Source organism: Polyodon spathula, chromosome 3 (assembly GCF_017654505.1).
Source record: "Polyodon spathula isolate WHYD16114869_AA chromosome 3, ASM1765450v1, whole genome shotgun sequence".
NCBI classification, from domain to species: Eukaryota; Metazoa; Chordata; class Actinopteri; order Acipenseriformes; family Polyodontidae; genus Polyodon; species Polyodon spathula.
Genome location: NC_054536.1, coordinates 6,989,519 through 7,004,490, shown reverse-complemented (window position 1 = coordinate 7,004,490; position 14,972 = coordinate 6,989,519). Strand labels below are relative to the sequence as shown.

General features: G+C 39.3%; 1 protein-coding gene across 1 annotated transcript in view; it reads left to right on the top strand.

Annotated features, from left to right (window-relative positions):
• The first annotated feature begins 3,557 nt into the window (after window positions 1-3,557).
• LOC121311564 (junctional protein associated with coronary artery disease-like) overlaps window positions 3,558-14,972 on the top strand; it is a 49,924-nt gene continuing 38,509 nt past the window's right edge. Inside the window, exon 1 of the mRNA XM_041243974.1 lies at window positions 3,558-3,710. The gene's annotated coding sequence lies outside the window, so the exon portion shown is untranslated. The remainder of the gene's footprint in view (window positions 3,711-14,972) is intronic.

Genomic DNA, 14,972 nt, shown 5'->3' with positions numbered 1-14,972 from the left:
ATCTTTTATGTACTTCTGAGATTTCTGCATAATGGCCAATACGGCTGTGAAACATATTTTCAATACTCTTTCGAGGTCTCCGAATCGGGTTGTCTTTGAGACGAGTGTTTGACTGCCTCAAGGGAACCTTTTGTACTGAACAACCGAAGGACTGGCTCCAGGCCAGCAGCAACATCAGCTGAGAGCTGTCTTTGGGAGATCAGGTCTGCCTTGCCTTTGTGGGTCTGCAAAGACTTAATCAATCCTGTGTAACAGTTGTAACAAAGCAATCACCCCTAAACTCTCCTGCTGGCGTGACTGAGTGCACGTCCGACCTTTCCTTCTCCCAATGGATCAGCCACAACCTCCACAGTACATCTGCATTCGCTTACCAAGGAGATCTGCAACACGATACTCAATTACCATTGAAACATCTGTAGGAGCCATCACAAATGTCCCAGTTGAGTCACTGCATAGAACTGCACATCTCACAATGGGATTCAGGTTGAAGTTGGTTTACTGCCAGAACTTTCAAAAAGAACTGTTGTCTTGCTACTGTTTAGTATTTACGGTCAGTCAATTTATATGACGGCATTGACTGGGATTCCACATCTACTGTAGCCAGACACTGTTGGCTGCTTATGTGCTTTTTGTATTTTAGTCGCCAGCATGAGGAAGCCATAGTAGTTAAATTATGATATGCTAAGCTTATGCTTCTTAGTTCTCAACATCTTCTAAGAAACACTTCCTTCTTTGGAATGTTCTTGATTGGCTTGTGATCAGAGTCACTGTAAAAATACTGGTGTAATCTAAACTGGTACGCTGAGATAATGTTTATGGCTCATGAAATGGTGTCTGTCCTGGCATGAATATTTTAAATAAAAATAACTAACACTTAAAATAATAGCTGCAAATTTATAATGACTTCTAACTGAATACTACAGGAGTAACACCAGACTATCTTCTGCACTTCCTCCGAGTTCATTATGAATTCAACCCTGTTAATTCATGGGGATTTAATGACCCGTATTCATTCCATGTTCCTTTGTAACAAATTATATTGATCACATGTATGAGGTGTGCACTCATGCATGAATGAACACCTGAGGCATTTAAGGGCTATGACTTCTGATGGTCTCTGTCTACCTCCAGGTGGCTGAACCCTCTCCATGTACACTTTACAATGAAAACAATATTTTGTGACACCATAATAACACACAAAAGTGGTCCTATTCAATATTATATAAGTCATGTCCCCATAGGAAGCTATAAGCAGCAACTGCACTTATAATGTCTCTCAGCGTGTAGATCTCACACTCAGAATGTCAATGACAACTCTCAACTTGCTTAGAGTAGCCACTTAACACTGAAACATACAACAGAGGTGGGTGCTCTTCTGTGGTTGCTTAGATTCAGTTAATAAAGCACTTTGAGGAATAGTGAATTCTAGTATGTCGGATTCTCAATGGCTGAAGAAAAGAAAAACATACTTCAAAGCATTGATTGCAAGACATGCAATTCTCATGAAGACATTACATTTAATTATATGTACAGTGTCAACCTTTCAGTTCAGCACCTGGCAATGAAGCAATCTCTTCCAATTGCAATGGCCTTGCCCTTCAAACATACAATACCTGATAATGAGTTTGGTATGGATTGTAACATATGGGACATAGTGTATATGCTGTAACTAGGAGATAGCATTTTAAACAAGACCAAGGGATCAGGATTCAAACAGACACAAAGCAGACGTTTCCATGAGAAACAAAGGAGTGCTTTGAGCCAAGTTTCTCAAGGATAAAGATTACACATTGTGCAACTCAAAGTAAACTGTTGCTAGTTCATTGGGAGCTGTGAGACCCGTATGTGCTAATTAGAGCAGAGTGCAGGTAAGAAGAAACCAAAACCATAGCAACTTGCACCGCTACATCATTTCAAATATTCTACAAGGCAAATTGAAACAAGTCCGTCGCTTTTTTCAGTTTTCTTGCAGACATTTGCACCAGCAATTTAAGTTCCTTTTTTCATCCGTGATCCAGATACTGTAACTTTTTTCCAAGGAGGTTTTTGAGTTGATCTGTTTTGCCCAGCACAGATAACTTGTTTAAATAAAGTAGAGCTCTACATGAAACAAGAGAAACTCATGCTGGTGTATTTTAAGGGAAATACAATGTCAGTTAGCTTTGGTTGCAGTCATTGTTTTTGTGGTGTTGCACTTGTTGGGCAAGTCTTTACCTTGCATCGAGTAATGTCAATGTATTTCTTTGAATCTGAACTGTTCACAACTTGAAAACTCATGGGATTCTGGAAGCCCGTTGGTGAAAGTGTCCTGGACTGCAATGTGAAATACACTGGCTTCAGTAATGGTTCATTCTCACTATAGAGAAATTAGGAAGATTTTCAGCATTTCTATGAGCTCCTCATCCCGCTAAACAAGCATCTGAAATGTATCAATTTCTTTTGTTCCAAAAATATATCCACCAAAATTAGCATCTCCACCACAGTGGCTTGTTTGACACAACTAGAAGATCTATTCAGCATTTTTTAATGAAAAAAGGAAATCAAGTCATGTCACATCATGGTGTAAGCGCAGTGGATATGCTGACTTATGTAAAAGACATTCATAAGTTATAATGTGGCACTGTAAATATGAACTCTACCTGTGTATCATGCTGTTTTTACCATATGGTACTTGACAACACGATTCATGATTTTACAATGGTAATAGAGATCAATGACAGAAATTACAGCCAGTTATTCCGGTATGTACAGCACAGACTATAAAAAGCAGTAATGGGATGAATTTGGAAAAGGCCTCTATTTACATTAACCAGCACTATTTCCGGGTCTCTACAAGGACAGATCAACACTTGTTCTTCCAGTATGGTGCATATTTGTACGGGTGATGTAAACAATAACCAGCACTGTGTAATTTGCATATAGTCTCCTTCTGTGATGGTTTATGTTTTTATTTATTTTACTGCGTTCTTTAATTGATCCCATTATGTCAGTGTGCATTTCATTCAGGATTGATATATGGGGAAAATTCCAGACAAAAGCCAGAAGCCCTGGTGGTTTAACTCATACAGACAGCAGGTTCTAATTTCAGAGGAATACTTTGTATGCTCCAGCTGTTACTTGAACATGAATTGGTTTATTTTCGTTCGATAAACAGGTGTTTTTGGGCATGTATGCTTCCTTAAAAAAATTAATAATTCTAATGGTTGCACCATTTTGGGGCTGACCTGGTTCGCTCTGAAGCATGTGCTTCTTTTGAGGTGGTTCTCTTTTCTGTCTGTCAGTATCCGGCATGAAATTCCACACATGCCTTTAATTTTGGAAGGAACACAAGAGTAAGTTATCTTACTCTTCTGGAATGTTCCACCGTTACTTCGAAAGTTGGCCCAGACGTAATTAGGTAAGTGGGTAACGGGCGTGTGAAAATTGAATGTTTGTGCAAAAGTGCTTCATGGAGCCGAGGACTGTCTAGGAACATCACAGGGAGGGACTGAATTGGTGAAGGCAGCACATCTACCAAATCCAGCCTTTCTCCTCTGGCTCCAGCAACCAAGTGGTTAAATTAACACAGTGCACATTCAGAGTAGAAAGTGTAAGCTGCTAGGAGAGACAGACTTGGTGATTTAAAGGATGCACACCAGATAAGGTTCTGGGGATTATTCTAGCTGCTGTGCTTTTTTAGCAGAGAACAATCCCCTCAGTTTGTGTATGAGGTAAGGGATTTTTTACTGTTTTTAATGGAAAATGTTTATGCCAGAGCTATAAATATACACATAGTTTAGTGATTATGCTGTTGGGGATTGTAATGACTGCTAAGTAACTGTAACAATTTGGTTAAATCTCTCTCTCTGGTTTCCCTTTTTACACACAAGCTTGTGTGCATAAAATGGCCTTGTTTTATGAAGAGCAGTGAATAGCTGCTGATAGACTGTGGCTTGCAGCCTGCGAGTCAAAACTGGGAGCTGGGCCAAGTTGTTTATGTTATTACGGCTTGAAATCAGCATCATGTTGTTTTGTTTGTTTGTTTTTTATGGAAAGGTACTGTGGGTTTCAGTGTGTTCTAACAGCAATCTTTTGATACAGTCCCTCTCTGAGAACTATTCTAAAAAGAGGCATTGTATTAATTATTAAGATGTGGATTTTTTTAACATTCTTTTTAACATTCTGTTTTATGATATGTGTTGTGGATTGGGTGGGTCAGTTAATAGTGATCCTCAACCTGCAAACTCTATTTTGCTTGTGGCCCTTGGTAACCTTTAGCTTAGATTTTTTTTTTATTCCATATAAAAGAACAGAGTGCTTTTGTTGCAATGGAAAACCTGGATATGACTCAGCTACTGCTTAAGCAGGATTGTCCTATTTATTTTGAATCTTATCAATCAACAAAATGTGCTCACTTTTAGCTTGTAAACTTGTGAACTATAACTGCTTCTAAAAGTTTACTGTGCTCTACCATGGTGAAAGCACAGCAAAGTGTAGTAAAGCATGGTAAACGAGAGACAAGAATGCTAAATCATAGAGAATAGTAATGAATGGAAAAAACTCATGGTAAACATGGCAAATTATAGTATAGTAGTGAGTGCATAGTGTAAGCATGGAAAAAGCATGTTTACTGGGAAATTACTGCACTGTTATTGCATGATATATTTATGTAAGGTTGCTGTGCATGTCATCTTATTGGGATCAGTAAACAAGTTAAAAGCAACACTTGTGACTGTCTCTGTCAATTACCCTTATGACTAGTATATAAACATTCTCTACAAGCAACAAAACATACCTAGTTGTTGCAATGCATTGTTAAGTTGTGCAATGTTGATAAATTAGTAGTAAAGAAATGTCTACAGGGGACTCAAGCAAGTCAACTCAATGCAACTCAGTGCAAACCAATCATTTCACTGAAGCACTGATAAGGGCACTACATGGTAAGTGCTGTCTTCTTGGTACCATGCTGTGACCTGACACATAGCACTCCTATTATGTAGTATGCCTGCCTCGTGCTGTTGTTTACATTGAAGGGATAGCAAAGCTCAGACTGTGGCTGTGAGTTTATAGGAAGAGGCATTACACACAGTGACTAGCAAATAGTGTGCCCTTAACGTCAGCATAGAAAAGGCAAAACGACTTCTTCCTTTTTAGAAACATTGCTTCCATTGTGCTTCCTTATAATGCATACAGTCACCATGTGATTAAATTTGATTTGAGGCCCAATTCTATTTATTACACATTTTTTGTGGGTGAAATTACAAGACTTCGGCAGAAAAAGGGTATGTTGAGCAGCATTTGCTTGAACAGAATGTAATCAAATGAATCACTGCAAGGATAAAAGTGAATCTGGCCCTTCACTAGTGTACAGAAGGGCATTTTTTATAACCATGTCACATCTAAAGAAGTTTTTTTTTCTGTCCACAAAGAGGTTCTATTTGATACAAACTAGTTTGAAAGGTGTTTTGTGTGTGATATTCTTGTTTCCCTTTTGCGTGCACGCAGACTGGGGTAGCACCATGTCTCACAAGATTAACATTGTTCTAGTGTAATCCTTTATCAAAAATTTGCAAACAGGGATCTTTGGCTTTTTAATACTTTTGGTGTACTGTACAAGGAAATCCCATGCATGAATCTCTTACAGCAGCGGTGTATTACATGACTTCAGAGTCCTGACGAGACAAAACCTGATTTGAAACATGACTTTGCTTTCACATGCAGCATTATAAATAATGTTTATGTAACTGGTAGTGTTGTGTGATACACTGCCATTACGGATTCTGTCCTGTCCCTCCGGTGTGATGAGATGAGGTTAAAAGCTGCAATTCCACGAATGTATACAAGCTTGACTCTGTTGCATTGTGGTTAAGACGCTCACCTGCGGTGGACGGGGTCGCCGGTTCATGCCCATCCTCTGTCCTGTTACATTTACTTTCTGAGAATAGGATATTGACGTTTATATTTTTAACGATAACTGTATCCAGGGTTAAATATGTTGCTTATTTCCAGCCCCCGTGGTTTGCCAAACAGAAGGCAGTACAGCATTTGTTAACAGTTAATCATAATAATAAAAAATGTAATTGATTGAAAAAATTATGTACTGATTCAACCCATCCCCAAAATCAACCACTTGCAAACATACACAAGCACACACACACACACACACACACACACACAACATATGTAAAAACTAGATTAAGCCAAACTACAGTACCTTGTTTGGGACACGTGAGCTTATAACAACACAATATAATGAGATGCAACATTTAGATGCAACACATGAGTTAGATATTTGAGTAATCCATTACACTGATGCAAGTGCTTTGTTAAATATTAGGGAGACTTGTGAAAAGACTGATAAAGTAATCACTTCCTTTGTGTTGCACTGTCGTGCAGCATGTTTTCTCTTGTAGCTGAATGCCTTTTATGTATCTTCTGTCCTCTGTGAGGGTTGTAGAGGGTGTAGGTTCTTTTATTTCTGCAGACAGTCTGGAGTGAGTACAAGGATTAAAATGAATCTGGGCCAAGGACTGGCTGCACTGATGGGCAATAAACAAATCCATTTCAGTCCTTGGCCAATCCATCTCTTATTTTGTTCATAAAAATCAAACTCATCCGAAAGCAAGCACATTTATCTTCAGACCTACGTGCCTCTCAAAGTGTAACAGGGCGGAGCTGGTGCATGATCACATGACTACGCACACCGCAGGTGAGCGCCTTAACCACTATGCAAAATACCAGGCTTGTCTGCATTTGTGGTTATAGAGCCCTTAATCTCGTCTACTTGACAAGAGGGCAGAAGTCATAACACCAGTGCATCACACAACACTGTCCGTTACACTGTTCCCCCTTTAACCTCAGCAAGCAGCTGTATCTATGACAAGCCACGTCACCAATGAGACAGGGCAGAGGCTGGGAGCAAACCAGTGGTGACCACCCACACTGCAAGAAAGCATCTTAACCACACTATATAAAGAGGTTCTGCTGCTGATGTGGTGTGAGAGCTTTAAACTTCCTCTAACTGGCCTGAACAAACCAATCTCTTTTGGGCAATTCATATTCCAGGATGAAAAGTCAACCCCTGGCTGTTCTTTTTGCAAAACTCCTGAAATATGCTCAATGTCGATGAGGCATTTTGTGATTTAGTTGTCAACCTTGGTTTTTTTGAACACCCCAGAAACGAGAAACCAAAAAGATGCAATAACACTCGTGATGAAAAGCAAGGTAGGATTAGTACAGTTTCCCCAGAGGCAATAGTCATTGCTGTACTCTAGTGAGTTACAAGGCACAGCTGGACTGCAGATTAGGGCTGTTTACAAAGGAAAAGGGAGGCGCCAGGTCCGCTCATAACTCATAAGTTATTTTAATCTAAACCTTTGGAAAGAGCCAGTGCCAGAATAACATTATGAACAGTCAACATGGCTAACATAGGGTAATTTGCATTCAGCTTCAGAGCTTGTATTTAAGCACACAGCCCTCTGAAACCCCCCTGCAGAGCCAAAAAGAAAGCCACCCATCCTTCATCTACACTTACTTCACTGCCTCTGCGTCCTTGCCAGAAACTAGGGTGCAAATTACATCATGTATAAACTTCTGAATCCATCGTGGCCTGTACGGTACCTCCCCTTAAGGAAATGAAAAATATGAAGTGAATTAATTTATGCTTTTAGTATACTAAAATTCTTTTAAGGTGCTATTAGGGAAACCATCTGTTCTAGTTTTCCTTATATTGTACCATGTAGATGACCCAATATTCTTCCTTCAAGCGAACTTTATAACATTGATACTAATATTTGTATTATTTACAGCAAACCTAAAGTTTTATAGTTACAACTTACAGTATTTTATCAGCTTTCAGAGTCCCACCTTGGAGCATTTCATTCGGGATGTTTTTACTTACTGGGCACCAGGATCTCATCATTATGGAAGAGGGATGGAGAGCATTCTTGTTTATAGACCTAATATACTGACCTTAATTTACAATAGCGCCCATGTATACTTTATATTTTCATCTGCTTGTGGATCGGAGGGGTTTCCTGCCTTACTGTTGGTGTCGGTAGTTGCTTGCCTACATTTCCCTAGCCATGTTTTAACATAATCTTAAACAATTCCAGCGGTGGACCGAATAATATGATGAACAGGAGCAACGACATAAAATATTGTATGTCAATTCACGTGTTTTTTTTTATTATTTTCAACATGGTTCACAATTTGCAAACTGTATAATTCTAGCCTGTCAGACAAAAAGGTCCCGTGCAATCCGACAAAAATGAATCTGTTTGGTAAGGGGAAACAAATAACAATTTATCACTAGCTAATTCACACACAGCCTCTGGCCTACATCAGTCTCTATCTTACCTGCCCTCCATCTACCATCTACACCATCATCTCAACCAGCCATTGCCACTGATCACACTCTGAAGCAAGCCTCTCAAGAGATTTTACTGTGGTGTGCTGTGGCAAATAAATAGCATAGTGTATTAAATAAACAGTAAAAGCCCTGTAAACCTTGGTAATAACCAAGGTAAAGCAGAGAAATGCATGGGCCTTCCAACTCTAGCAACTCCACAGCCTGAAGAATAAAATAGAAAACTGAACGTATGACAGACCACTGAACACCCCTGCATGGATATCCTATATGAATACATCAACACTGAAACAAGAGAAGCACATCTTACAGTCGTTCTGCTTAGGAAAAGAAAAGCCCTTGCAGACATGAAATCTGGATCCTGATAAGAGAACAATGCCCATGTTATGGTTCGGAAACAGTTGCAGGAAACTGGGGTGAGTAATTCTGAAAGCAGGTTATGGAGAAAGTTTTCCTGGATGTATTTTGCATGCAATTCAGGCCTTTGCATAAGCAGGGTAGAAATGTATTTGAAAGATGAAGGGTCAATCTGGCTTGAAGTGGCTATTAATGGCTGTGAATTAAAGACCCCGCTTATCAAATGATTTTGTTTTAGTGTTTCAAAAGCAATTCATTGTTAACAAAGTGTGTGTCAGCCCAACGATGAGAAAAGCCACGGTCATGCTTATAAAGGGGAAGGGAATGTTTAGTCTCTTGGTTCCCATTACTTTGAAATGTTGATGGCAGTACAGCATTGCTACTAACTTTGATTGGTTAATGAGAATCAAACACAGCACGTGAGTCCTCTTAGTTTGCTTCTATATGGAACAATATGAAAAAACATCTGAGAGGGTTCAGTGTGAAGGTTTTTAGATCCAGCACCATTTAACTCAATTGTATAGATGGCAATGTCTCATTAAAAAAACAATTAATAAATTAATAAGTACAAACAACAGATCAATACTCTATGCATTAGGACTCAGGTGCATTTCTTGTCATGATGATGCGTACAAATATTTTTTCCGAGATAGATTAGAATAGGTACTTCACACAGCAATGTCATGAATGGCACTGTCAAAGTTATCTGATTGGAGGGCATTTGAGGCTGTGCAGGGATGTGCTGAGATAGTAACTGCTTATCTCAACTTCAACAGGTGTTGAATGGAGTCAATTTGAAGCACAGTTTATGTTTACACTTGTTTGGTAACAGTAGTCAGCACCACGATAAGAGAAACCTTCCGGCAAAGAGCTACTGCTTTGGGGATATTGGGTTTGTTTTTTCTTTTTGAAAACATGTGCAAATGCCGATTTGGAGTAAAGTGCTTTGAGAATCAAGTCTCTATACTGTAGTATCACATGGCAGCATTTATTAATGTTTTAATGTTTTTTTGTGTACCTTCCAATATCCTAAAGTGCTCTTTGATATGTTTGGCGCATGGACCTTGCAAATACACAGAACAGGCACCTGAAGAAGCTGAACTTCACTGTATACAATTTTTGAGACGTATGTTGTAAAATGGTGGATCATGGAACGACGTGGTCCGATGCCAAGATCGGGGCATGATATCTGGAGCGATTAAATTATCAAGAACTTCAGAGCTCCAAACGAAGCAAAGCCATAACGTTCATGCTAGGAAGAGTTATGTCTTCCGTGAGCATGGACTTCTTACTTTCAGAGTGGTAAACATAAAACATGGTGCATGGTGGGACACTGTTGTATTAAGTCCCACTGTCCATAGCACTGCTAGGAACTGTAGCCAAACTATTTGAATTGTGTTTGTACGCATTAAGCCCGACTAAATATGAAAACGGGACTTCAGTGTGGCTCAATTAATTAGAATGTTTTTCAAGTACGGTTCTGGAGATTGGGTTTCTAGCGTGGACATAGCCTAAAACTTTAAATTTTCAGATCAGAATCATTCATACAGATTTTTACTGTAAGGTGTGTGTAACAAAAAACATTCTCTTTTTTATTTCTGTTTTGAACTTCCCGAACTGTACCAGATATTAAAAATGTCTTAAGATCCCCGAGTGGCTCATCCAGCTGAAGTGCTGCCGCGGGGAGTGCAGGATGAGTCACAGAGCTCAGTCCCCACCAGTTCGCGTCCAGGCTGTAAAAAGAGGCCAATCTTTGCTGGGGACTCCGAGGGGGGCGCCAAATGGGCCCTGACGCTCCCGGGGTGGTGGAAGGGAAACCGTCAGGGATTGCTTCTCCTCATCATTTCTTCTACTGACCAGACACATTCAGACTGGATAAAAAGCAGGGCTGTTCTCTGCTCTCTTAATCTGATCAGCGTAAAAGCGATTCTGGCATTAGGCTTGTGAGATTGGCGGACGCTCACACACCCTCAGAATGTCTGTGCTGTGTGGGGACTCGCTACAGTGAGGAGAAAAAACATAAATGGACATTCAAAATTGGGGGGGGGGGGGGTAATAATAATTGGTCACGCTAAATTAAAAAAAGTGTCTTTACATAATGAATTCATTATCAATTAAGGGAGTCATACAAATGTATTATGTGTCGTGAAATTCATTAATAAGAACGTTTATTTGCCGTGACTATGAATTTCTATACAGTATGTTATCTTGTATATAACTGATAAAGTGATATAGTTATTGTTACTATAGCTATAGTAAACAATGTATTTGCACTGCAGCACACAATCATTCATCTTGTGAGCTGTAACACGTTTACTGATAAAAGGGGTGAAAGTAACAACAAAAAATCCCTCCATCTGTTCTTTCTCTTCCTCAACAAACTGGTAGTGTGAGACAGTGTACATGGTTGGTATTCAAGGCTTGTTGGCTTAATCTGATTGGTTTACATGAACAAGGATGACACTGAGAATCCCAAGGACAGAGATGGCATTGTCCTCATTTAAAGAACTACCAGCAGTGTTTTAGTACTAATGGTACTACACCTAGCAAGCTAAGCAAAGATACAGTGAAGCAATTATATTTATGGGGCTTTTAATCAAAGTCCTTACTGTTTAAATGCACTTGTTCACTTTCAAAAGTCTTCTATGTCAGGACAGGAAGATGATGTAACCCTTTTCATTTCCCCCTTACTAAGATGTGATCTACTGTATCTCATTTAATTTACCACTAGTGACTAGCAAACATTCTTATCATAATGTCTATCTGCCTGACAGGGGCTTCACATACAGCAAGGTGTAAAAACACTGGGTCAGGTCAGGTGGAAATAGGATTAGTTCCTAATTGTTTGTATAGTTTTGATTTGTTGTGGTATGACATACAGTGAAAATCTTGAAAAAGTGTAAAAATAGGCAAATTATGATTGTCTAATTTGATTAACGACTTTAATAGGCCATACATGAAATTATTTTCAAAACTGTAAGAGAAAAGAAACACATTGCCACAAATGATAAAATACATTAGACGTTTCAGAAGTTGTTTAAGATGCCTAATTAAAGCATAAAGTGGTCTAACATTTTCACACATGTTCCTATTGTTTCCATGTCATTGTTATTACTGACTTAAAATTGAAAATTCTCACACCCTGAGGTTCTCATGCAGGTAGGTATATAAAGGATATCAATGACAAATCTTGAGGTGTTCTAATACATTTCCACACACACACACACATACATATACAGTGGCTTGCAAAAGTATTGACCCCCCCCCCCCTTGGCATTTTTCCTATTTTATTGCCTTACAACCTGGAATTAAAATTGATTTTCATTTGGATTTCATGTAATGGACATACACAAAATAGTCCAAATTGGTGAAGTGAAAAAAATAACTTGTTTAAAAAAATTCTAAAAAATAAATAACGGAAAAGTAGTGCGTGCATATGTATTCACCCCCTTTGCTATTAAGCCTCTAAATAAGATCTGGTGCAACCAATTACCTTCAGAAGTCACATAATTAGTTAAATAAAGTCCACTTGTGTGCAATCTAAGTGTCACATGATCTCATCTCAGTATATATACACCTGTTCTGAAAGGCCCCAGAGTCTGCAACACCACTAAGCAAGGGGCACCTCTAAGCAAGCGGCACCATGAAGTCCAAGGAGCTCTCCAAACAGGTCAGAGACAAAGTTGTGGAGAAGTACAGATCAGGGTTGGGTTATAAAAAAATATCCGAAACTTTGAACATCCCACGGAACACCATTAAAGCCATTATTAAAAAATGGAAAGAATATGGCACCACAACAAACCTGGCAAGAGAGGGCCACCCACCAAAACTCACAGACCAGGCAAGGAGGTAGATACATACCCCAAGAGACTTGCAGCTGTAATTGCTGCAAAAGGTGGCTCTACAAAGTATTGACTTTGGGGGGGGGGGGGGGGGGTGCATAGTTATGCACGCTCAAGTTTTTTGTTTTTTTGTCTTATTTCTTGTTTGTTTCACAATAAAAAATATGTTGCATCTTCAAAGTGGTAGGCATGTTGTGTAAATCAAATGATACAAACCCCCAAAAAATCTATTTTAATTCCAGGTTGTAAGGCAACAAAATAGGAAAAATGCCAAGGGGGGGGTCAATACTTTCACAAGCCACTGTGTGTATATATATGTGTTATGTAACTTTAAAAAGAGTTATTATATTTTTTTCCCTAATTGTGACAAATTCACTAGCACAGTGCAATTAACAGTTGGAGCCAATAACTGATTGCCAGTGCAGCACATCACTCGAGGATTGCTGCTGTAGCTGTCTAGCACCAGATGTGTATTATCTCATCTCATTTAAATGCATCTGGGGGTGTTGTGTTCACTCCCTCCCTTGTGCAGAGCACTGCCTGGTACCACCAGTGTGTGCCGGCGTCAATAATAACCTGCCCAAGCATCACTCAGTGCTCTGGAAAACAAACTTTTCACACAAGCCTAGTGCCTGCAGCAGGTTTTATAGTTTACTGACTGGTGTGCAGCATTATTTTTTGATCCAGCTGTAAAATCATCTTAATCTGTTGCAGATGTGTGTAGATTAAGTGGATTTTTTGTTGTTGTTGTTTACATAATAACAGAGCTGGTCGGAGAAGCTGAAGGCAGGTCGGACATGTTTTTGCACTGAAATGTTCTGGTAAACTTGCTTGATTCCAGTGGGAAAGTGGTATGTGGTACGTGCAGGTGCAGTGTGGTAATGCAACAATGACGAGACAAACAACAAAGTATGGTTGAAAATGAGTTCTGTTTATTCTATATCCAGAGGTCTGATGACCAAACAGAAACCAAACAAGAGAACCAGCAATATACAGCTATGTGTATTGCACAGGGATAATATGAAGGGTTGCAGTCCCATAAACAATAAAAAGTCCAAACACCAAACACAAACACGGTCACCTCTCCCAGGGAGTGCTGCAGTGCGAGTGGTGAAAGTACAATTTACTTGTGAAGAGTTAGTGCTGTTTTGTCCGGGTTTTATGCTGGCTGTGGGCGACAGCTCTGAATCACGTTAGCTGTCCAGTCTAACAAACAAGACAAACAGTAGACTTTAGACAGACAGACAAAACAAACAGAAACACTCACGGTTAGTTTCTCAACTCGGGTCCCTTCGGTCATAGCATAACCATTACTAGGAACCGATCACATCACTACGTCCCCTTTTTATACCATCAACCATGACCCCTTGGTTAACTAGCACATCCACTCCTCCAATCCGCGAATGCCATGTCGTTAACCTTCCGGGTCAATGGTTTAGTGTACCGTAACTCTGCCCCCTTTCTAGATGGCCAACTTCCACCAAACCCTGGGAATGAATTGTAGGGCCAAACAGTCCAAGGTACTCTGTTCCCTTTACACAGCGCCCTTACAAGACGGAGGGGAGATCTAACACCAAAAATCATTCAATCTGTCACAATTACACAATACATGCTACTAGTATTAACAGAGATAGGCAATTGATCAGATTACCTGAACCCAAGAAAGACCACCTCAGACTGATTCACTGATGGTCCACGATGATCCTGGAGGTATTGCAGATTCTCTCTGTGCATGTCTCCATACTATAGTAGGCTCAGGACATAAGTGACTATAGTCTTTTTTTGCTATCTTACTAATTATCAATAGAAATAAGTGTAACGCCCCTCCCACTCCTGTTAGTGTCTGGAGTACACAACACCTAACTCACTGTAAGTGACAGGCCTGGGTTCCCAATACTTATTTAAATTATAATTGGTCTGTTAGAAATATATGTGTACTGTTTCTTTAATGCAGTGCCTCCACCTATGTAAGGGACATCTAAATACACGTGCACCCCTTAACAGGAATTATGAAATACTAACCCCAGTATCCACTCACACAACACACACCAACAGAAATAAGTAAACAATTTACTCAAATAAATGCCCATTAATAAGGTATTTTCAATAATAACATAAACACACAATAAACAAAGGCTATGTATTAAAATAAATAACATACAATCAATATTACAAATAATATATTTACTCTTAAATAATATGCGTTCCTATGCAAAATAATTTAACTCTTGCACTACAGTGGGCCCACACACATGTACTCACGTGTATGAACACGTGCACCAATATAAAAGAAATCTCACGTTGCAGGCCTGAACCGTTGCTCGGGTACGGAGTGGCAATAATAATAATAATTTAAAAAAATGCCCCTTCACTTTTTTATGTCAAATAAGCAACAAAATTATACTTTCAAAAAACGGTTTTTTGAA